Source organism: Arvicanthis niloticus, chromosome 16 (genome assembly GCF_011762505.2).
Source record: "Arvicanthis niloticus isolate mArvNil1 chromosome 16, mArvNil1.pat.X, whole genome shotgun sequence".
Lineage (NCBI taxonomy): Eukaryota > Metazoa > Chordata > Mammalia > Rodentia > Muridae > Arvicanthis > Arvicanthis niloticus.
The window spans coordinates 34663901-34686997 of NC_047673.1; the positions used below are offsets into that span (position 1 = coordinate 34663901).

The 23097-nt window shown below is 36.9% G+C and overlaps 1 non-coding gene across 1 annotated transcript; it reads left to right on the forward strand.

Annotated features, from left to right (window-relative positions):
• The first annotated feature begins 5414 nt into the window (after window positions 1–5414).
• On the forward strand, window positions 5415–5577 carry LOC117722099 (U1 spliceosomal RNA). The gene has a single exon (XR_004608498.1). It is a non-coding gene; the product is annotated as a U1 spliceosomal RNA (small nuclear RNA).
• Window positions 5578–23097: the final 17520 nt, after the last annotated feature.

Here is a 23097-nt window from a genome sequence, read left to right on the forward strand (position 1 = left end):
AAAGGAATGAGACTGTGTTGACATGTATGTGTGATCTTAGTGCTGGAGATGTGGGAAGAGAAGAGAGACCCTGGAGCTTGCCAGCCTGCTAGTTTTGCCTAACCAATGAGTTCAGGTTCATTGAGAGATCTCCTGTCTCTGAAAAATAAGATGAAGAAGGATAGAGGAACAAAGTAGACTAACCTCTGGCTTCCCTGCCCCAACACACACACACACACACAGAGAGAGAGAGAGAGAGAGAGAGAGAGAGAGAGAGAGAGAGAGAGAGAGAGAGAGACAGAGAGAGAGACAGAGAGACAGAGACAGACAGAGACAGACAGAGACAGACAGAGACAGACAGAAACAGAGAGAAGGTACACCTGCAGAAACACATGTACACATACATGAATATACCACAAGGACACATAACTCACATAGCACAACTATCAGTCAGATCTATGAGGAAGACAATGCCAATCCCTTCAGTGACATCTAATGAAGAAGGGGACACTGCCCGGCGTCCCCCTTGCTTTCCTTTGTAACCATCCCACCTCCTACTCACTGTCACTCTACCAGTCATACACCAAATTTTCAGTCTCAGGATCTTGATGTTTTTTTTTTTTTTTTTCCATAGGACTGAACTATTTTGGCTTTTGAATTTCTGCTAAGCCTACCCTTAATGAGGGATTCATATATAGATTTTCTTCATTTCAAAAGTCAAATGTAAAAACTAAGACCCTTCCCTTTGCTTTCTTTACAAATAGGACAAATCCACACTCTGAGTTTTATGTTACTTATATGAATATTTGTTTGTCTTCACCCGTAAGAAGATAACTTGAGAGTCAGGATCTATTCAAGTAATTCTCCTATGTACAGGACAGAGGTGGATAAGCCTAAAATACCCTTCAGTGATAGAAGCCATGGGTGAATGAACTAGTAAATCTCACTTGAAAATGTGAGCAGGGCTAAAATTAAAAATTCCATTCTAGTCCTTTTTTGAGAGCTGAGTTCAATAATAGAACTATCAAATAGCCGCTGTCTCAGAACTAAGTTCTCAGATGAATGAATGAATGAATGAGTGAAATGAATGGAAAAAAATATGTATATGGGATAAAATAACTCCATAGGAAAGGAAGATCATTTGTAGTCAAAGGAGAAAAAGTATATGGGATAAAATATTTCCATGAAAAAGAGAAGACCATTTGTACCCAATTCACTGCTCTATCTGATTATTTTTAAAGGGACTACATTGTCCCGCTGAAGGCAAGCCAAATATTTCAACTAGAATGGGTATGGCTATCTCAGGCATTTGGCAAACCTGGAAGCAGACAGTTCTCAGATATGGCTTCAACTACGTTTGAGCTGGGTCATTTAGTTCTTTTCCCTATCAAGTGTGAAACGATTTACAAGTTTAACAAAATTAGTTCTTTATTGCTAAAACTTAGCTCTAATTTTATAATCCTCACATTTAATAAGGTGTGAATTAATAGTGCTTTAAAGTGATGTCATACATTGGAAATTTATGAAATGGTCCCTTTTTATTAAAATTTGCTACAAAAATCACTATTGTAATTAAATCCTGAGACATCACTAAACTTGGCATTTCAACAGAGAACTAACTAGTAGGGCATAGTTCTAATGTTACAATAAATGTATAAACCTTGGTGGTGCCTTTCATAATTTTGTAATTAAACTACATTTCTTCTGACCTCTAATGCAATCCAATTCTCTAGGGTATGAGTGTCACTGCCAAACTCCAGTCCCGATTCATATTAAAGATTGTGTTCTTTGCCTGGTGGAGCCGAGCTATGTGTCCACACAAAAAGACTTCTTCACAGTATTGCGGACAGACAGGGTCAGGATGCTTAACTAACCCTGTGCACACTGCTCGTGATTCATGCTATGCTGGGATTGATCCCCTGAGATCCTGCAGGATTCTCTCTCTACTGTTAAGAGATGGGATCATACAGTGAAGGTTTCTAAAGTTGTCATGGGAAGCTATGAGGAATAGAGCCTTTCTCCATTTTTTACATTTCAGATGCCATCCCCTTTCCCCATTTCCCCTCCCTAGAAAACACGTATCCCATACCCCCTTCTCCTTTTTGCTTTTATACAATTTTTTAAATGTTAACCAATGGCTTTATAAATTTGGTAGTGCTCAATATCAATCAGAAGTGTAACCTAATACCCAACCTAGATATATCACCTATCTTTGACTGGCAGAGACATGTGAATATCTGCCTCCATGTCTGGCCCCCCTCTCTCTTTCTCTCTCATCACCTAGCTCCTCCTCTCCTTCTCCTCCTCCTCTCCTTACTCCTCCTCCCCTTACTCCTCCCACCTTAGCTCCTCCTAAATATCACCCTTCCTGTTAAAATAACACTTTTCTCTCAAAATACAGTTAGAGCATAACTATACCAATTTATGTCAGTAAGGTGCAAGATAGACTTAATACCCAGTCCACCATTTTGTTGACTAAGCAGAACCACTGTCATCTCTCCTAAATAAAAGACTTAGTTCTGAACCTAGCTTTTTTTTTTCTTGGCTTTAGAATGAATTTCAGCTGAAAACCATCCTTTCAAATCTTTTCTCTCAAAGTAAATAACAAGGATTGGCTATGAGACTATTAAGTTTTCAACCCCATCAGAAATCCAGAATGACTGAGTTAACTGAAATTGTGGGAAGCATAAAGCATAGCTTCTAAAACATAGCCAATTTATAGAGACTGCTGAACACCTGGACAGTCCCTATACTACAGAACTTTGGAGCATCCAATCTTCAGCCTTCTGGCCCAGGATCATCTGACAGACCTAGTGATACAGGATTATTAAAGGCTGATTACTCTGTCTAGGCAGATATAATCAGTCAACTATTCTGCAAGTGTGTCCTTTTCTGGACAGTGATTTGTCTGTAGATGGAAAGAGGCAATTCTTGCCTAGTAGATGACTCACCACAATTGGAATAACTCCAAAGATGCTCAATTTCTTCTTAGAATCCAAGACAGGAAGCTGTCAGGAGCAGACAGGTCTCTAATCAAAATGAACATTAATACAAAAATGTTTGTAACGTCAATTCTGTGGATTTCTGATGTTTTGAAAACCAACTATCCATGTAAGGTAATCTGGACTGTTGTCTGTTAACTCCTCTCAGCTATTTCTAAATAAAATATGAAAAACACCCTAACAATAAACTCAAAGCCATGAATTTGGTATAGGCTCTTAACTCACAGGCTAACCATCTCAAATAAGTTAAAAAAGTTAAAGAAGGACTGGGTCTAAGCCTTATATTCCTAGATGTGTTATACAGGTGCGATGCCTATGATAGTAACAATATTCATCTCACTTTTATATTAATAAGAAGCTGATACCAATGAAAACCTTAAATTTGAAATCAAATTAAATTTTGTACCATTTAAGAAATTATAACTTCATCTTAATAACAATTATACATATTTCTACCAGTAGGTTATGGCTATGCAATAAATCCTAGCTAATCCTCTCTATTCCCACAAAACCACTACTTTTCCCTAGAAAGACAGCCCAATATTAACCACCTCAGTCCCCAAGCCCAGGGAATAGGGGTGCCGACTCTTCATTAACTTTTTCAAGCTGATTATGGGTGTTGACATATTAGAAGAGGGGTTGGGGGAGAGTAAATTGATAAGCCTCTAACACTGTGTCTTCACTGCATCCAGCTGGAATTCCAGGACATCAGAGGTTCGAGCAGGTCTGCTCAGCTTGCCTGATGAGTAGATACACCAAGGCTGTGTATTCTGCAATATAAAAATTCTCAAAACAAATTTTAGTATCAAGATAATTGTTTGTTTGCATTCTGGAATCTAGTCTTCTGGCGGCCTGCCTCTGTCATGTCTAATCCATATAATTCTGGGAGTTTCTATGAGGGTGTACTCCCACCATCCTCCCATTTTTGCCTTCCTGCTCTCTAATTTCCCCACATCAGGGAATCCAAACTTTCAGGCACCTAGGCCCTCCACTTCCACTGATGCCTAACCCCTTACCCCATTCCCCTGCTCCAATTACTATGAGGGTGTGCTCCCACCATCCTCTCATTGCCACCTCCCTGCTCTTGCAATTCCCCAACACTAGGGAATCCAAACTTTCAGGTACCAAGGCTGGCCACTTCCACTGATGCCTGGCAAGACCACCCTCAACTACCTATACAGGTGGAGCCATGAGTCCCCCCCTTTGTGTTCTCAGGTTGGAGATTTTAGAATGGCTACTCCAGCTTGTTTCTTAGGACCATTTGCTTGAAAATTTGTTTTCCAGCCTTTTACTCTAAGGTAGAGTCTGTCTTTGCACTGAGGTGGGTTTCCTGTATGCAGCAAAATTCTGGGTCCCATTTATGTCACCAGTCCATTAGCCTATGTCTTTTAATTGGGGAACTGAGTCCATTGATGTTAAGAGATATTAACAAACAGTGATTGTTGTCTCCTGTTATTTTTGTCATTAGAGGTGAAGTTATCTTTGTGTGGCTATCTTCTTTTGGATTTGTTGGAAGAGGGTTACTTTCTTGCTCTTTCTAGGGTATAATTTCCCTCCTTGTATTGGAGCTTTCCTGCTATTATCCTTTGTAGTGCTGGGTTTGTGGAAAGATATTGTGTAAATTTGGTTTTGTCATGGAATATCTTGGTTTCTCCATCTACGGTAATTGAGAGTTTTGCTGGGTATAGTAGCCTGGGCTGGCATTTGTGTTCTCTTAGGGTCTGTATGACACCTGTCCAGCATCTTCTAGTGGTGATGCTTGTGTCTATGACTCCTGATTTCTTTCCTAGGTTTTCTATCTCCAGCGTAGTCTCCCTTTGTGATTTCTTGATTGTTTCTACTTCCATTTTTATGTCCTGGATGGTTTTGTTCAATTTATTTACCTGCTTGGTTGTGTTCTCTTATAATTATTTAAGGGATTTTTGTGTTTCCTCTTTAAGGGCTTCTACCTGTTTACCTGTGTTCTCCTCAAATTCTTTGAGAGTGTTATTTATGTTTTTCTTAAAGTCCTCTATCATCATCATCATTAGAAGTGATTTTAAATCTGAATCTTGCTTTCCTGGTGATATGGATAATTCAGGACTTTCTAGTGTGGGAGAACTAGGTTCTAATGATGCCAAGTACCCTGGGTTACCGATGCTTATGTTCTTGCGCTTGCCTTTTGCCATCTATATCTCCTTAGTGCTACCTGCCCTGTCCCTGACTGGAGCCTGTCTTTCCTATTATCTTGGTTGTGTAGTAACTCTTTAGTCATCTTCTTTGCCTGTTTCATTTCATTGCTGTCTTATTTGGAAGAGTTCAGTTTTTGAACTTGAACAAGCATAGGTTAAATTCTGACTCTCTCAATATATCTGGTACTGTGAAGGTGAAATTAGCTATATAAAATGCCTCTTGTTCAAGATTTATTTATTTTATTTATAGGAGTACACTGTTATACTTACCTGACAGGGAGATACCATGATCACGAAGGTGGTTTTCCCAGGGCAAGGTTTATCCATTGCACTCCAGATGTGCTGACCCCTGCAATTTCCCCAAGTGTGGGAAACTCGACTGCATAATTTGTGGTAGTGGGAGACTGTGTTCCTGCTCTCCCCTGTTTAAAGAAAAAAAAAAAAAAGAGTACACTGTTGTTTTCTTCAAACACATCAGAAGAGGGCATCGGATCCCATTACAGATGGTTGTGAGCCACCATGCTGGGAATTGAACTCAGGACCTCTGGAAGAACAGTCAGAGCTCTTAAACACTGAGCCATCTCTCCAGCCCCATAAAATACCTTTTAATATTTTTAATATAGAGCTGTTGATTCCTTGGTTCTTATGAGAATTTAACAGAATTTAATCCAAAACAATAATATAAGATCAACATGTCAGACCTTAGAGACTTAGAAGTATGTGGCAGCAAGTATCGTCCAAGATATTGTATTTATTTCTTAAAGTATTTGCAAATCATATAAGAAAAGTGAAAATAAGAAAAATGCCACATGACCTTTTCATTTGTTTTATTGCAATGCAAGGAATAAAACCTAAGAAACATCTTCCATCTACTAGATGCGTACTGTATCAGTGAACAACATGCTTAGTTAGGCCTGGATGAATTTTTTTTAAAAGTCTTTTTGGTCATCTTAGTGCTATAATTGCAAAATCTTTGGCACTGAAAGAACTTTTCTAGTCCTATAATAATAAAGAATACTGATACATAAACAAGCACCGTAATATATAAATCTTCCTATGTTTCACATTTGCACATTAAGTATGATAGGAGCAGCAACAAACAAAGATCATGCAGCAGTCATTCAAATCGTATAGAGAATTTCCCAAAAGAAAAGACAAAGATTTAATGACACATTAGATGAGAAGAGACGAGGAAAATGACAAGTCATAAGGATGCAGCAAAACAAATACAAAATCAATGTAGACAAATCAGCTCTGTAGCTATTTAAGAACTGGCCTACTTTGGGGGTTTCTGCTGATTTCTCTAAAGATTAACTGTAACAAAAGACTACACATATCTCTGAAAGCCTAAGCTGAAATCATGATAACTAGGTATGGTAGAAAGAAGATGTACAATTCAAGGAGTATTTCAGCTACACAGCAAACCTGAGGCCACAGAAAAACCCGATTCAATAAACAAAACAAACTCAATAAAATAAATAAACTCAAACAAAATGAAGAAATAAAAAAATAAAAATAAAGATTTTCAGAGAAATTTTTCCTCCTCTAAGTCTACACAGACACAGATCATCTGAGTATTTGGTTTAATATTATGAGAGCATCCTGAGACGTGCATTCTTTCATATAATTCACTTTCTTTCCCCAATTAGTCCAGAGCAATCGTCATATGTGCTTTCATTGACTTCTTCTTTGAGAAACTTATCTCAATGGGCATTGAAGTTTCTTTTTCATCTTATTAAAAAAAACAAATGTAAATGTCTTAATTAAATTTTAATAAGATCATTAGTTCTATAATACACTGTGATCAAAGGGAATCTCCTTTCTTCCTCTTGACTCCTTCTACCCCTCCCCCTTTAGTGCATACACTCCAAATACTATTAATGATGTGTAGCATCAAGAATACTTGTGTTTCCAGAGAGCTTCCATCTAGTACCCTAGGGATTTGGGATCCAACAGTTCGTAGCCACTGCTATGATCACTAATTACATTCCTGAACTGAATTTAAATTTTTCCACTTTACTGGGGTGAAGTGCCTGAGAGGTGGCCACAAATTTCTAACAGCAGCACAAAGCAAGAAAAAGTAATCTAGAAAGTCAATACTCATCCTTTTCCCAGAGCAGTGGATGTTCACCTTCAGCCATAATTACAATGAAATGTAGCTCCAAGACTCTGGGGAACTAATTCCAGAGTCATAAATGGGAGAATTTCTTTTGTCTTAAGGTAGAGCCCCAAAGGAGCTCTCATCAGCTCCTGTCTCTGTGGTGTCTTATGAATCATCCTGTCTCTTGAATTAAAATTGTTTCTAAAATAGAACTATTCCTTTAAAAAAAAAAAAAAAAAAGGCTGTCTATGTTCAAATCTACCACCTTACAGATTTTCCCTTAAAGCTTCTATCAGAATTACTGATTTATGTGTACCACAGAGTCCCACAAGAAAACAGCATTTAAAAGATTTTAGTTGAAGATGTCCGTAACAGGAAGTTATAACAACATATATCATCTAACAACAGTGTGAATACATATCTGACTCTCATACACATATATACATACACCCACACACATGCAAATCTGGTAAGCAGGTACCTTATATAGAGATAAATATTTATCAAGACAAATTATATTGAAATAAAATTACTATGTCTGATCATCTTTATTACATTGGCTTTTATTTAAAAGTAGAAAAATAAAAGTTCTATTACGATCAAAACATTTTATAGTCTCTTTACTAAAAGAATTAGTGGTATTTGACTTGTTTTCACAAATGGAAAAGTTCTTGAAAACTTTCATTACAAAAAATAATGAAATACAAGCCAAAGCTATTTTAAAAATCTTTAAGTGTTTCCACCTGAGCTCTCTAAGCCACCGAGCTTAATAAAACTTTGAATAGTCGAGAGATTATATATTGCACAGGTTTATTAATTTTGACCTTAATAAGATCTAGAGTAATCTAAATGTATTGAAGCTGGAATCAACATGGAGCATCAGAGAAGAATCACAGAGGGGTGAGTAGTTTTCCAACAGCAGTTCCTATCATTTTGTAGGTGTCTGTTCTTTCAACCCCAAAGGGATGACCTACTGTCCCTGTCTAGGATGTGAGAATGGAGCGTCCACAGAAAGTTCCTTCTGCACAACACATGGGGATGACCACCGTCTGCAAAAGAGAGCCACATGTACTCACAGTGTTTGAACATCTGAAGAATGGATAGCTCAGCAGAGAGCTGAAAAATAAAATTAGGAACTTAATAGAAAAATTGGCTGTGAGGTAGATCCTCAACAGGCCGACATCACAGAATCCGCCTTAGGTTCCTCAGTTTGGGACTTGCTAGGTGATCATGACCCTTCCCAATTACAATGCTTCCAGTCTGTTACTGATAGCAAGGCAAACTGCATCTTTTTATAGAAGCTAGGGCCTGCATTTATCTTTCTGCATATCTTCCTACTACATTCCCTTTCTTACTTCTCATTGTATTTGAGGTGAGAATTAGGTTTGCCCTGCTATCTCTGCGAACACATGTTTCATCATACACACCGGTTGTCCCTCAGTGTCCATGGTATTCATGGTGGACTGGTCCTAAGATGCTGCACACCAAATTCTCTCTACACACAACTCATTTGTGTAAAGCAGCCTTATATTTTTGACTAACACTATCCTACCAGTGTAACCTTCTACTCCTGTATTTTAAGTCATTACTTATATTACTGTAACACTTGTATCGCAAAATACAACTACAGTATAAGACTTTGTATCTCCTTTTCTCCCCTACTACTCGTGTGTGTGTGTGTGTGTGTGTGTGTGTGTGTGTGTGTATGTGTGTGTGTGCCACAGCATGAATATGAAGGTCAAAGGACAATTTATACGAGTTTCATTCTCCCATGTGGTTATTAGAGATTGAACTCAGAAGTGAGACTTGGTGACAAGCGTCTTTACCCACTGAGTCATCTCATTGGCCTCTGTTTTGGTATACTGTTAAAGAAATACTAACAGTAGGCCAGAGATATGGCTCACTGCTTACAGGCACTTACTGATTTGTAGAGAGTTCATCTTAGATCCTCTGCACCCATGTGTTGGTTCCCAACCGTCCGTGACTCCAGTTCCAGATCTAACGTCCTCCTCTGCTTTTATCAGGCAACATATTCATGCAGTACACAAACATATATGCAGGGCAAGATATTCAGACACACAAAAATAGACAAATAAAAATAATGTCATGAATTAAAGATTTGTTTTAAATGGAATACTAATAAGATCTGTCTTTATGTGTTCAGAACAGACGTAGCCATCAAAAGTCTTACTACACAGTACAGAGCTGGAGGCAATGTCAAATGGCAGGAGGCTCCAGCAGGGTGTGCCCATACATCACCTCAGTCCAAGGGATTCATTACTGTTCTCAGCATGCAGAAAACCTGTGCTCTGTCTTTGCGAAACCCTAGAAATTTCAAACATTTTTGACCAAGGGTTGGTGATTCCACCCTTGGATATGAAAACCATGGTTAAGGAGAGCCAACTGTAATTTGAAATCCATTTTCTGAGACGACAACCTCAATTTAACTACTCTGCCTGAAAGAATCAGAGTTTATTTTCATGCTAACACACACACGCCAGAAATGTTACAGGTCTATTCATAGTTTGCTGATGTAGTGACTAAATATAGCACTTGGTAAGATTTAACCCATTGTATAAAAAAAATAAAATACTTTAAAATGTATACATGCCATTGTTATAACTTTCTCAACTCAGGTTTTGAAGAAAGCCAGCATACAACTGATATGAGCAAGATAAAACCAAGAATGACCTAACTTAGTTGATTATATTCTTTCTTATAAATATTTGTAACTAAGGGCATGAAGTAACTCTAACAGTGAGGATTTCTTTGAGCAACCAACAATGTACCTTGCTTGTGACTGAGGCACTATGAATACTCTCTAACTTAATGAATGTCCTAAGTTCTGTCACATGTTGAGTTAATTGTCAGAACCACAACCATGCTCTGGACCAGTGGTTCTCAACATTCCCAATGCTGTGACCCTTTCACACAGTTCCTTAGGTCATGGTGATGCCCAACCATAAATTATTTCATTGCTACCTCACAAGTATAATTTTGCTGTTGTTGTACACTGCAATGTAAATATCTACTACACAAGATATTTGATCATAGGGGGTCAGGACCCACAGGTTGAAATCCACCATTCTAGATGTTTGAGGCTTTAGAGAATGGAAATATCTAAACCACTGGACTCCAACTTCAGTAAGATGAACAGAATTTCCTGTCTAATTTAAAATGCTTTTTCTATGAAACAACAGATGCTCACCAACATTCATATTCAAAGAGGAGGGTCACATCATCAATCATGCATGAGAATGGGGTGGTTAAAAAGAAGCTGTTGGAAACAAATCGAATTCTAATGTTTGGACTCATGGTGAAAGTTTATGGACAAGACCTTGTTGCCACAGGTTATCCAGTGGGGAGGCATTTGCTGAATCACTTAGGGTTACCAAGCTGCTACAGTTAGTGAGATGCCCTGACATGTCAGGGAAGCATGATACGACTTGGCACATGTCAGCCTCAGGAGCTCTGTCCTGCCCAGAACCTGAAATAAATTCCGAGACTGTTAGCTCACTTCCTTTAAACTTGATCAGAATCTCTGGATTTGAAGTTAGGATCCTGGGCCTGTGAGAAGACATTACAAACACAGCTTGGCCTCAGACGGCCAAGAAAGGTGTGACAGACCCAGCCTAAGTCTGCTCATTTATAAACCATCACAGAGCATTCTCAGAGAGGAACCCTTTAGGCTCTAAACACTAAACTCCTAAAGATATGTGTTGAAGGAATCCCATACTGTTCACCTTATAGACATCAGGGTTCCAAAAAATTAAATCCCCTAACAACTAATAATTTGCTTAGGTTAGGTTTTCCCCCTTGAAATTTTATTTGAATCAATATAAATGAATTTGAATCGTTGAAAATTGATTTGAATCTCTGTAGTAAAATCATTAAGGGAATGCTCAAATGTAGCTTTTGTTGATCATTACTGAAATATCTTCTGGGGTTTTAGAGATAAGCACTTATTCTAAAACAAACAAATAAACAAACCAAATATTTTGTGATAACAACTAAGCAAAAAAACAAGATAATACAAAATTCACTACTGAAAAGCCAGAAGAGCTACCGATTCATCACTCAAATTGACTACGTGTTAGTACTTTTCCTTTTATATAATATAGATTTATACTCCCCACATATTTATATCACTATATGTGCATACATCTTGGCCACTTACTTTAACTAACTTACAGACTTCAAGACATTTCCCCCTCATATCTTCAGTATGAAATGAATTCATTTATATATGATCATAATAATGATATCATACCTACTGTTATAAGTTAGCATCAGCGGTCAGTGTGGTACAAACCTGGGAAGAGGGGATGTCAGCTGAGAAACTCTCTGGATCAAATTTCCTGCAGTTTTGTTTGTACAGCATCAGTAAATAGTGTAGGGGGGGCCCAGCCCATGGTGGACAATACTCTCCATAGGGATGTGAGCCTAGGCTATCGAAGAAGGGGAGCCGAGTAAGTCAGGCAAAGCCAGCCAGTAAGCAGCTTTTCCTACATGGCCTCTGCTTCAACTCTTGTCTCTGGGTTTACACTTTGAGTTGCTACCTTGGGAGTCCCTGGGTGATGGATTATAACATAAAAGCCAAATGACTTTCATATCAAAGGCATTTTGGTCTTGTTGGTCATGCAACAGAAGGCAGAAGGCACAATAGAATGCCAAAGAAAATATACGGCAGGTCCCACGTACCTTGAGTCTCAGTTCAAATCTAAACTTTCTAGTTACCTGTCATGTTTCGTCTTAAAAATCAAAGATTTTCATAAAAATGCAACTCCATTTGTTTATTTGTTATATCTCTTAAGATGTTTTAAAAAACATAATTTCTACTTTTTCAATTTTTCTGTTTTTACCATTGAGATTGTCATATAATTACAACATGTCTCTCTTTTTTTTCCTCCCTCCAAACTGTCTCATATATAGCTCCCTTCTCTACTTCAAATTTATGGCCCTTTTTTTCACCAATTGTTATTCTATATACATATATACAGATATACAGATATGAATACATACATATATACCAATATATTATAAATTATATATATTTCATGCATGTATATGCATGCATGTATATGCATGTATATGCATGAAATATATATAATTTATAATATATTGGATAGGGGATGCCATCTGAAGTGTAAATAAAATATCTAATAAAAAAATGTAAAAAAAAAAAAAAAAAGAAACAAATTGTCAATGTGAGGAACACTGAGCCTCACCAGGAACATAAGCACTTCTGGGTTTGGTTTTTTTTTTTTTTTTTCCAGTAAAAAAGGCTAGAAAGCATGGTTCCCAAAATTATAACTTCATTTTTTAGTAATTTATAGTACTTCTATTTTATTGTGGTATTTTACCTTTCTTGATTTTATACTTATACAGCTCTTGTCATCTGTAGTTTATTCTACTGAATCATATTCTTCCTTGATTCTTTTTTTGCTCTTTTTTTGTCATTTATATTTCTTTTTGTTCCATATGTTAGCACAAGAAATTTGGCGACTTATGAGCAAGTAGTTCTGAAAAATTTAAAGACAAGCATAGCCTTACTCTATAAATGTGTGCTCCTGGTTTTGTGATGTCCAAGAAATCTGTTAAAAAATAACTAGTATTATGTAAATATTGTTTCCCAATATTTTACCAGGAGAGGTTAGTTTTCATAGCAATTTCAGCCCCTAGATGTTTTACTGTAATGAGCTCAATACCCTCCTAATTTAACTCTCCCTTTTATGTTTACAGTCCTAGTAAGTAAACAAACTTTATCAATTAGAATCAGCATTTTAAAATTGTGACTGAAGTTCTTCCTAAAGTAAGCCTATGAATACTTTGTTCTCATGTGTCCATTGCTAACATTAAGAGGATGAACTTGGTATATTGTTTGTTTCTATTAAAAACTTACCTTGACTTGCGTTTGTTCAGTACAACTGTTGGCTCAATGATAAACATATTTACCATGTGCATTTTATATTATATTGCTATTGATACTTGAATGTTCTCACGTTAGGCTAAGGCAGGCCTTTCAAGCTGGGTTCTGTATCTTTTAAACATAATTCCACAAATTCCTGAATATTTGTTTTACAGCTGAGGTAACCTAACACCTACTCACACCTTCGTACTTCTTTATTTCAACTATTTAACTGTTTATTCAAATATTTCCCACCTGTCCCTGGATCCTTGAGTGTGAACCAAGGAGTAAGAAACAAATTGTTGTTGTGAGAAACACTGCGTCTCACCAGGGACACGAGCACTTCTGGGTTTTGGTTGTTGTGGTTGTTGTTGTTGTTGGTTGGTTGGTTGGTTGGTTGTTTATTTGTTTCAGTAAAAAGGCTAGAAAGCATAATTCCCAAAATTATAATTTCATTTCTTAATAATTCATAATACCTTAATTTATTGTGGGGTTTTTACCTTTCTTGATTTTATACTTGTGGAGCTCCTGTTTCTGAAGCCAAATGCCTTTAAAACATTGTATTCATCATACAGCACAATACCGTACCTAAGGACATTGTCACTCAAGTATCTCATGTGTTTAGTTGTTCCCCAATATCATCTTTGTCCCCCTCCTCACTCCCAGCATCTCCTTTTCTCAAAATGTGACACCTATACTTTAATGTCACATACATAAACATAGATTCAAACATATATACACACACACGCATACACATACTCACACATACATAATCTAGATTTGATATGTATGAAACTCAATTCTTGAGCAAAATAATTACCTTTAGAATAACTGACATAATTTTTTGATTTTTCTACATTTAGAAATTTTACACATTGCACCACAAAGAGTAAAACATGTATTATGTTGTAAAGTTATGTTGACGTCAATATTTACACTTTGATAGGCTTGCAAGCACAAGCAATAATGATGTATTAATTTTTTTTAAAAAATCATTCCTTTTGTAGGTTCCCTGATTCTGGTACACAGATGCATGTCAGTTGTGTGCTTCACAAAAAGGAAGTTAAAATATGCAAAGAAGAATGTTCAACTATCATGAACTATCGATGATACCATCTCCTAGGCCTCTTAGACCCTAGACAAAGAGAAGAAAAGTAATGTCACCTGTGGCTTTATGACATTTACGGTTTAATAGCTTTAGACTCATTCTCCTGCATTTACAACCAGTGCCACAGCATACACATTAAGTGCAGAGTAGTTGGGGGATGTCAGTACTCTCAGCATCTTCTCTTACCATCCCTATCAACCTTTATAATTTGTCTTGAAATCTCCTTTCTATTGTTTCAGTAGAGCCCATTCAGATGCTTCCAGTCACTATTAATATGAAGTCAGAATTAGACTCTCCGAACCATGATTCCACACTTTTGTAATTTCTCTCTGGTAATAGAATGAGACCTCTGGCTCTAATGAGAGAAGCGCTTCACCTTCTGCTCCTCCGTCCACATGCCTTACTCCTTTAATTCTTTCCAGGCATTTCTAAACTGACCCAAGATTTCCCTGCAATATTAACATGTTCTTTTCTGGTAAGACCAGGGATTATCTATTTTGAGAGATGGTTTATTATAATTTTAAGCTCCCTGACATATTTGCTCTGATGAGTGAGGGATAAGTCATCCTCAACCTATTCCAACATGGTACAAAGACACTTAGAAAATACTAGATTCCAGAAATAATCACATGTGTCTAAAAAAGAAAATCCAGTTTATTTTGCCAACTCAGATGTGAAAAAAACACAATGTACACATAACACTATTAGTAAAAAGTGAGAAGTTTGGCTAATATTGTCCAAATTAACTGCCTAATTTGACTGAATCCTCAAAATAACAAATAGGCTTAAATTTTTATTTCTATTTCATTTCATGAATTTTTTAAGTTGTTGACTTGTGGAAAATAATTCTATCACATATACATTCTCAGCATAAGATTCTTGGTACACTTTTCAAAACATATTTATAGAGTTTTCTTTGTGTAGTTTTTTTTTTTAATTTTCTACCCAATATTTAATGTGTTCTTATTGAAGGCATGTCTCTTGGACAAATAATTTTGGAAGTTATGAAGCTTGAAGTATACTTTGTCAACTTCTTCCATTATTTCCTTAAGTTCCACTCATGGTCTGACATTGTTCTTGTGACTCAATGTTGCCTGATGTTAAGTCTTTTTACTTCAGAACATTACCAAATATACTAGACTGCCAAGCATAAAATCAAGTGAAATGGATTATTCATTTTTGACATCACTGTTAATGGAACTTGCACTGTATATGCCCTTCTGGATCTTATAAAACAAAACTATAAAATATTAGTGCATTGTCTCTTATTCAACATTTGACTGTACTATTGTTTTCATATCAAAACATACACTTTTGCTCTCAGATGAAATAGATAAGACCAACTAAAAAAATATTAATAGATGTAAGTTTTGAAAAACATAGAGGCATAAAGAATTTAAGTTAATACAAAGTCTTAAACCCATATGTTTGTTTTAGACACTATTATATTACCTATAAACATGTTAAAGGTATCTAATTTTAAAGAAAACAGACAGAACTATGAGAGAAAATGAGAATTCTTTGCTCTCTAATATTTTGGAAGTCTGACCTTGGGGGAAATTCCTGCTGATATGGATGAACACTCAATTTAAGTTCCACATAGGAGTAAGGTTAAGTAATGACTCTAAATCTATCCCTTTAAAATCTTCAGTTGGAAACTCTTCTGCATAGTTATTAGTGGTAGACAGGAACCATTAGTCAGTCCGGAGAGGCTGAAGATCATTGATGGCATGTTTGAGAAATAGCCTTTAAGACCTTACTGATGGTAAAAGGAAAAATGAATTGAATTTGTATCTAATGTTACTCAGCAACTGAAGAATATAGGCAATCACATTTGCAGCCATGGGCATTCTAAATAAGAGCATCTATGTATGTGTGACAGCTGTGGTTGTTGGATAAGGGAAACATTGCGCAACAGTAGAGAAGTAATTTTCCTGCAACTTATTTATAGCAGTCACAGCTATAAAGGGAGTAAGGGAGAGGTGAAAGGACACAGAAAATCCAACATTGGACCAGCATTCAAGAGGGTATTATTTATTTTGTAACCATTATACACTGAAACAGTAATACTGTTATTCAACTTCATGTCCCATATTTTTGAGATATAAATCGGCCCAGGGAAGAGCTCCCGCTGCTGCCAAGAAGCATGTCTTGATCGATGTCAAATACTGTAAGACAACTGTAAAGTTGCTAAGACTCATTCAGTTTTAGCTGATTCTACAGACGATTGTGTTGACAGAATGATATTCATGGTGCATAGCTAGACTCAGTTGGAGTCTTTCCTGGGGATCTTGTAACCTTCTGGCCTGATGCGAATTCCTATTTGATCTCCCTAAAGAAGTCAAAAAGAGTTATTTGAAACAGTGTACTGAGACACACTGTCCCTTGTTTCTGATTTCCACTGGGCATTGAGCCAACACGCTGGGTTAGTTATAGCATATGACATACTTCAAATGAAGATGGGAAGGGGGGAGCTTTTACGGTTTGGTCAACAAGCTGTTAGGCCATCTTTGTGTGTTTTCTCTTCCCCAAGACCTCCTGGTGCAGCTATATGGACATGAAGAAGAATGAGAAACAAGTTTTCATCCTTTCTGTAGGGAAAGACTATGAAACCATAGGGGAAAAGGTTTTCTGACAAAACACACAATATAACCTCTTTAAAATGTTCTTTTATACTGAGTGCTTCAACTGTGAAAATAATATGCTTTAAAAATTGTAAAACATGTCTTTCAGGAATTACACTTTTAAATCACACTAGTTAAGATGCTCTACTTACTACCCTTGTTTCGTCTCCAGATAGATTAGCTTACCTGCACAGAAGAAAAATGAAAGCTATACAGTACCACTCCCAGAAGGACCTGAGCCTGATCCTACAATAACCACGCATTACACCAAAGAACGAGAATCAACCACCTAGCGGGACTCTAGGGTCAAACCTACAGATTACAGTTGCAGGTCAATTCACACCCTCTTGAGAAACATGAAGGCTCTGATGCTGCACCCAGTGCTGGCCATGTTCATGGTGACTTGGTGACGGTCCATGTAACTAAAGGAGACTTAAAGGTGTTTATGGAGAGAAGTGCTAAAGAATGAAGAGAGAAAATAAAACAACAGTGGAAAGAAATTCCATTCAATCTAGAATATATAGGATCAAAACACATAGAAAATTTGTGGAAAATGGGGGGGGGTGTATAATGATCAGTGTAAGACACGTGCTGTTTTTTCTACTTATTTCTTTGTAGGAATCTTTGAACTACCCTGACCTTAAAAGTCTTCCTTTCTCATTTTCTTGCAAGTTTAATGCCTGTGATGTAACATAAGTAACAATTTCTTCAGTCTCAGTCTCCCTGGCCCGAGGCATTTATGCTTAACTTTCCTCTTTCCCCAGGCAGGTGTCACACTATTTATCTGCCTGGTCTTATGAACTTATCCATGTCTGTTCTGTTTGCCTTAATAAGGCATAAAACGCTTGACCAAATGATCTTGTCTTATTCAAACTTCCTCCTTCAGAAGGCAACAAATCCTCAAGACAGTCCAAATTTGGTAAGATAAATTGTATGCATAAAAGCCTGGCCAGGCTTAAACAAAAGCTCATCCCAGGAATGCCCTTCTTCATCCCTTTCTCAGACATTAATGGCTGTTTACATAGGTAGACTATGAATATTGTGGTAAGAAGTTGAGTGAGAATAGCAGTAAGAATGAATTCCTTTTTTTTTAAAAAAGGCAGATTTTGACATTTTGTTTTAATTTTACTCTTCTTTCTTATAATTGCATATTTAGCCTAAGTTAGCAGGGTGACAACATACTCATAATTGTGCATATTTACAAACAAAATGTTACTTATTTTTTTTACAACATCTCCTAATCTTTCCTTCAGTATCATCTGACTAGGAAAAAGAAGATTGTTCATATTGGATCATTGTATGGGTAATTTTAGAGTTCAAATCAACAGGTTAAAAGGTAAAACATTATATCTGAATGCTTCTATGAGGGTATTCTACAACTAACCAAAGACTGTCTATTCCTCCTGAGATAGGCAGGTGGGATTCCATCTATTTAAGGCCTTACAGAAAAATGGAAATGGAAGGTTATCTTAGGTAGGGTTACTACTGCTGCTGTGGTAAAACACCATGACCAAGTGATTTGGGAGGAAGGGCTTACACTTCCATATTGCTGTTCCTCATTGAAGGAAGTCAGCACAGGAGTCGGGAGGCAGGAGCTAATGCAGAGATCATGGAGAGATGCTGCTTACTGTCTTGTATTCCCTGACTTGCTCAGTTTACTTTCTTATAGAACACAAGACCATCAGCCCAGAGATGGCTCCACCTACAATAAGCAGGGCCCCTCACACATTGATCACTAATTGAGAAAATGCTTTTCAGCTGGATCTCATAGAGGCCTTTCTTCAGCTGAGGTTTCTTTCTCTATGATGACTCCAGCTTGTGTCGAGTTGACACACAGAACCAGCTAGTACAATGGGTTAATTGGTTCACTCTTCTATATTCTCCAATCCTTGTGTATTTGTGTTCCTATCTCTTCAGCCTTCATACTCATAGACTTTCACTGTATGCCACTGACTTAAATTCTCAGGCTAGGTTTCCTTGTGGACTCATACTAATGCTGAGGTCTTTGGATTCCATCTGTGTTGTGTTAATGGCTTTTCTGGTTGTCCAGCTTGCAGACTTTACTGTGAGACTTTTTCCCATTGTTGTATAAACCAATTCTCCTAATGAATCTCTCGTATAACTACATATCCTTGGCTTTCACTTTTCCAGAGACCTTGAAGTAATAATTTATTTAATAATGAAAGTCATTGTTTTAGCATTTAACCAGCAATTGTTCATTAACTTCACCTGTTACAAATGAAGGCTGTCTGTCTTTTTTGACTTCAGCCCTACCTCCCCACAAGTACATACATAGCATATGTACATCAGCATGCATGCTCGCACACGTTTTACATAGATGTGTATTCAACTCATCCAAGAAATATATGCATATAGTTGAATACCGGAGACTCCTGTTCCTTATCAGCCAAAGAAGAAAAGAGTCTTGAATCAGTAAGCTGGCGTCATTACATCTTCATCTACCTTTGTTCCTAAATACCTGGTCAGAGTTGATACTTGTCCTGTCCTTTCAGTTAAGTTTGGTGGTTTTGCTTTGATGCTTTGCACCAGAGATGATGCTGAAACTCAGCTTCATCTAAGATAGGGACACCCTGTGAATGCTTGTCCAAGCAGTGTGTCTCTCAGTATGGTGGATCTGTGACAGACTTGACCCTTGGCTGCAGAACCTTCTGCTTCTGGACTTTTTTCATGCCACACAGAAGACTAAAGATGTAACTGAGACCCACTTCAGTTTAATTATATCTTGTCATTTGAAAAAATGAACAACTCCATGGCTCTGACTGTTTCTGAAGTGTCTGTGCCCAATCAATCCTTCTCCCAGTGTACCCTGCTCTCAAGATGCTGGTAGCAGCCATCTTGCAGCTGTTGTTGTTAATGTGGGGATTTCTTATGGAATATCAGTTAGGAAAAAAATGTTTCCATCTGAGAAATGCACATTGAGAAACAAGTATCCTGCCTGTTGTTGTTGTTGTTGTTTTGTTATAGTGGTTGTGGTTGTTGTTGTGGTTGTTGTTTTGTTGTAGTGGTTATGGTTATTGTTGTTATTGTTGTAGTGGTTGTGGTTATTGTTGTTGCTTGCCTTCTTCTTTTCTCTTTCTCAGTATTACTGAAGTTTTGTTCCATCCCTCTTCTCCTCTGTGATTATTTCACACATATGTCCTCTTTCTTACCACATCCATTTTTTAATTTTTTAATTTTTTTCTTTCTTCCAGACATCTCCAAGGTGATTAAAATACACAGAGTTACTGGATAGCTTTGCAAACATGCTTTGATTGTTATGCAACACAATGGTGGACTTTGCCACACCACCCCAAAACAAAAACACTTGGTAGCAGTGAACTAACTTTTGAACCACAAGGACGTCAGAAAGCATAGCAGACTTTGATGTAGTCAGTGCCAGCACTTTCCTATAGTGAAACACTTCATCCATGGGGTTGGCATAAATAATCTAGAATGTCAAGATGAATTCCACCACAAATCTTTCTTCAAAATATTATGATGGTTACATTACTAAAAGTGATTCATTTGACACTATCTGGAATGTTTAAGAGTAATGCTGAAAAATAACATTGGGGCATTAACTAAATACAATAGCTACATTTTAAACCCAGTAAAGAATTTAGTTTGAGTTGTATCCAATTACAGTATCATCAGAAAAATATTTGCACATGGAAAGTAAGAAAAACATCATTGTAATCCAGAAAGATATTTCCTAATAAACTTAACTAGGGCATGTTTTCAAATTTTAAAATAGCCTTTGATTTAAGATCAGGAAATAGTAGTAAAGGAGTGGAAATCAGTCTAATTCCAAATTCAGGACTGGCTTCCAGCATCCCATGCCAGTCAGCTAGCACCTGCAACATTACATGTATGCTTTTCCCCTGGACCTACACCTACTTCAGATACATATCCGCTGATTCCTTACTATATTTAGAATAGGGATATATAATAAAGATCCAACAGTACCCGATCCTGTATGCTTTTACATATATTGGGTAAAGGAGAAATGAACAATTACTAGTAACTCAGAATATGGAAAGCTATACATTCCAGAAACATTCTAAAGTATTAGCCTGCAAAACTTAGATTGATTTTTCTTCCCGAGTTCATGTATAATAAATAAGTTTGTGTGAATGTATTTTTAGCAAAGTCCTAACCAGAACTAAACAAGATTATACTACTTTAACAATTTATTTACTGGTAGATAATCTCTGAAAATAATAGCTAGTGTTATTCAAGAACAATGAGGTGAAACCCAGGTCCCATCAAAGAGTGTGCATGAACACACACACACACAAACACACACACACACACACACACACACACACACACACACACACCCAAACACTTATCCTTAAGTCTCCATATCATTACAAAGGAGATCAATAAGGCAGCCTTATTCCCCTCCCCCATAAGTGCCCACTACAATGCTCTTTACCTGTCTATAGCCTCTGTTTTCTTTCAAATGAATCCATATAATTTATTTTAACCCGTTTTTATCTGTGTTGTTTCAGAGTCATGATGTATCTGTATAACTCATATCTCCCTGTCAAAATTTTATAGGAATTAGTCTGCTCATATCCACTGTGATGATCTATGTAGATTTCTCTGCAAGAAAGAAAGAAAATGATTCAATGTCATTAGACTCTAATAACAGACTGTGAAGCAGGATCCCATTTCCCTCTGATATTCTTTCTTATTCTCAAAGATTCAAGATGCAGACAGCATCATTTCATTAGTACTCAGACACACAGATCTCCTTGCCAATATGCAATTCTTAGTTTTCTATTACCTCTCATCTAGGAATCATTTCACTTCTAAATGCATATGGTACAATTTGTACTAGAAAGTTGGGGCATGCCTTCCTATATAACTCTGACTGGCCTAGAATTCATTACGTAGACCAGAATGACATTGAGCTCACAGAAATTCTCCTGCCTCAGTCTCTTGAGTCCTAGGATTATAGGGCTGAGCAACTACGCTTGGCAATAATTTTTATAACAATAATTTTATGAGACTTTCTCCAACTAAGTATAAATTGCTTGATGGCAACTGTTCAACAATTCTTAGCATTACATTTAACATATTTTACAGTTGAGTATTTACATTGTGAAAAAGAAATAATATATCTCAAATGGATATGCAGTATTCTTCATTACCTACCAGAAATATTTCAGATGTATCCTTAAATTCAGGTGGACCAAATATGATATTAACATACTTTATACAAGCATACATACCCTCCATACTTATGATAAAGTTCAATTTATAAATAAATGGCAGTATTATGTGAACAATAATAATGAGTGATAATATTGTAATTGTAATATATGTATATATGTATGTATACATCTATAATATAACGATAATAAGGATTCACTATAATAAAAATGTTATGCATGCTCATGTTCTCAATTTGTTTTACCGTACTTTACTCACTCTTTTGGTGATGAGGTAAGATGACGTGGCACATAAGATATGGGATGCAGTATATCAAATGGCAGAAGCATTGCAGCACATACTGTATTTGGCACAGTGGAATAGGAGCAGGACCAAGCCAAGACAGTCAGTCTGAAGGCACACATGACTACCAAATGGGCAGCATACTCAGTATACCCAAGATATCTAAAAGGATGCCTCCTTTCTAAGTGAAGTAGATCTGGAGACTGAAACATTCATCATGCTACTCAGAACTGCACATGAGCTACAATAGTTAAATTGCTAATTTCTGGCACTTTCCATATTGTGGTTTTAGGCCACAGATGACCATGGGCAATTGTAATTGAAGTAAGTAAGCCCTCAGTGAAAGGAAGAGCTAGTGTGTACACACATACATACATGTATGCTTATGCCTGTGTTCATGTTTGCTATACATATTTATACAAAGAGAAACAGATATAGGTAAGATAAGTTGGAAAGGAGAGTACAAAAATGAACTTCTTAAGGGGAAATTAATTTTGAAACTGAAGACTGGAAAGGGAAGACATTGTAGGAGGGGAGGAATTCACAGAATCACAAAAGCCAAAGGTAAGACTTTGGGGCTTTGCAAATGGCATGGGGTTCAATGTGATGTCAAGATGTACATTAGAAGGGCAAATGAGGAGAACAGAGAAGTGGAAAGATAAAATATTCATTACTTTAATTGGCTTATAGGTGGTCATAACTCATCTGTTTCTAGATACCTCACTATCTCTACTCCAGAAA